We start from the raw sequence: 2,605 nt of genomic DNA, 5'->3' as shown, positions 1-2,605 counted from the left end.
AGGCGGAACAGAAGCAGCAGCGCGCATCACCGGGAGTGGCCTGAGAGGAGAGACGCCCACACACACACGCACACACAGAGACGCGTGCACAGACACATACTACATTGACTCATTGATTTCACAGAAACTTCTCTCTAACCTTCACCAGTCACCAATCTGACCCCAGACCTGTTTCTACAACCAAGTCTAAACTCAATCTGAACACAACCTGAACCAGTCCAACCCTACACATGTTTTCACTTTGAATTTCAATGATCTAAGTGCTTCTTTGTCCCCATAAGAAAGAAAATACCTGGACCACACACAAACACAGACACACACACACACACACAAACACACACACACACACACACAAACACAGACACAAACACACACACACACACAGACACACACACAAACACACACACACACACACAGCTGTCTGCTACTGTGCTGCAGCTTATAAGGACAATCGATATTCCGCGCTGCAGGTCAGTCACACACCCTGGAGCATTAAGTGTCAGGGGTGAGCACACAGACTCACAAACACACACACAGACACACACACACACACCAATGTGACCTTTAAAAACCCACGAGGGACCTTTCACGCTTCATTTCCGTCTTCATGTCACATCAGACGGACTCTCGAGCAGCGACACAGTGACCTGTGCTCAGATCACATCAGAAGAATCCAAACATCTACGTGTTCTTCACTGTCCCTCTGAACCATGGACTGTAAAGATGGACGCCACGACTCCACCTCCTCCCACTGTCCAGACATGAAGCCTCAACTTCATATGAACACTGACATCGTGCACATCTGGAGTCAGAAGCTTTGTCTCAATCAGAGGCTGCATCCTTCAGAGGCTGCATCTGAAGGTTCTGCATCCTTCAGAGGCTGCTTCCTTCAGGTTCTGCATCCTTCAGAGGCTGCATCTGAAGGTTCTGCATCCTTCAGGTTCTGCATCCTTCAGAGGCTGCTTCCTTCAGGTTCTGCATCCTTCAGGTTCTGCATCCTTCAGGTTCTGCATCCTTCAGAGGCTGTATCCTTCAGAGGCTGTATCCTTCAGGTTCTGCATCCTTCAGAGGCTGCATCTGAAGGTTCTGCATCCTTCAAGTTCTGAATCCTTCAGAAGGCTGCATCCTTCAGGGGGTGCATCCTTCAGAGGCTGTATCTGAAGGTTCTGCATCCATCAGGTTCTGCATCCTTCAGAGGCTGCCTCTGAAGGTTCTGCATCCTTCAAGTTCTGAATCCTTCAGGGGCTTCATCCTTCAGGTTCTGCATCCTTCAGGTTCTGCATCCTTCAGGGGCTTCATCCTTCAGGTTCTGCATCCTTCAGAGGCTGCATCCTTCAGAGGCTGCATCCTTCAGGTTCTGCATCCTTCAGGTTCTGAATCCTTCAGGTTCTGCATCCTTCAGGTTCTGCTTCCTTCAGAGGCTGCTTCCTTCAGGTTCTGAATCCTTCAGGTTCTGCATCCTTCAGGTTCTGCTTCCTTCAGAGGCTGCATCCTTCAGAGGCTGCTTCCTTCAGGTTCTGAATCCTTCAGAGGCTGCATCCTTCAGAGGCTGCATCCTTCAGGTTCTGCATCCTTCAGGTTCTGAATCCTTCAGGTTCTGCATCCTTCAGGTTCTGCTTCCTTCAGAGGCTGCATCCTTCAGAGGCTGCTTCCTTCAGGTTCTGAATCCTTCAGGTTCTGCATCCTTCAGGTTCTGCATCCTTCAGGTTCTGCATCCTTCAGGGGGTGCATCCTTCAGAGGCTGCATCCTTCAGAGGCTGAAATCTCCATTCCTCCGATCAGTTGGTTTCTGTGGTTCCACCAGAAGCTGTGGAAGCTGCTTCAGAGACTTTTCTCCGAGCACCAGTGAGACTCAACACTGACTCTGTTTCAGGTTGAGGTCAGAGTTCAGTGCATCTCCCTCCTCTTCCTCACCGTCACGTTCAAACAGACACAGGCTGTTGACCCACACCTGGAGGATCACATGGTGCTGCTGTGGCTCCATCTAGTGACGTGAAGAGAAACTGCAGCAGGACGAACCTCCATCAGAGAGTGATGGACGCAAGAGAGAAAACCCTTCAGTGATTATTTAGGAGGAAGGATGCATGACGGGAGATGGACAGTGAGACAGTTTGACTTCATCACTTTGACAGAACGTCCCTTATTCTCGTATCTTCCTCCAGATCCAAGATATTTGTGAAGAAAGTTATTAAATACAATCTGCTGGATTTCATTTTATCTGCTGCGTCTGGAAATGGAACCAGTGGATCACACCACATCAGATAATAAAATACTACACGAACTAAAACTAAATATACAGTAAACAGGGTAGTTTATCTAAGAATGGGCCATTTGGAGCCAAGGGTCAAGGTTGTGTTACTGTGCAATTTATACAATCTGTGTTATACACAGAGTAACACATATAAGGATATAAATAGGAGGAATATATCTTTATAAGAGAGAAATAACTAAACCTTTGAATAAACAGGAAGGAATCCTCACGTGCTAAAGCTGCACTGAAGACTACAACTCCCATCATGCCTCACTGCCTCAACACCATCTGATTGTGACTGAGCCCCCTAGTGGCAGAAACTCACACCAACGACTTCAGAAGGTGACAAAAGAA

At 47.9% G+C, this 2,605-nt stretch overlaps 1 protein-coding gene across 1 annotated transcript in view; it reads left to right on the top strand.

Moving 5' to 3' along the window:
- ezh2 (enhancer of zeste 2 polycomb repressive complex 2 subunit) overlaps window positions 1-2,605 on the top strand; it is a 132,084-nt gene that overhangs the window by 90,214 nt on the left and 39,265 nt on the right. The window lies entirely within an intron of this gene.

Source organism: Platichthys flesus, chromosome 21, assembly GCF_949316205.1.
Source record: "Platichthys flesus chromosome 21, fPlaFle2.1, whole genome shotgun sequence".
NCBI classification, from domain to species: Eukaryota; Metazoa; Chordata; class Actinopteri; order Pleuronectiformes; family Pleuronectidae; genus Platichthys; species Platichthys flesus.
This window is presented reverse-complemented; position numbering and strand designations above follow the sequence as displayed.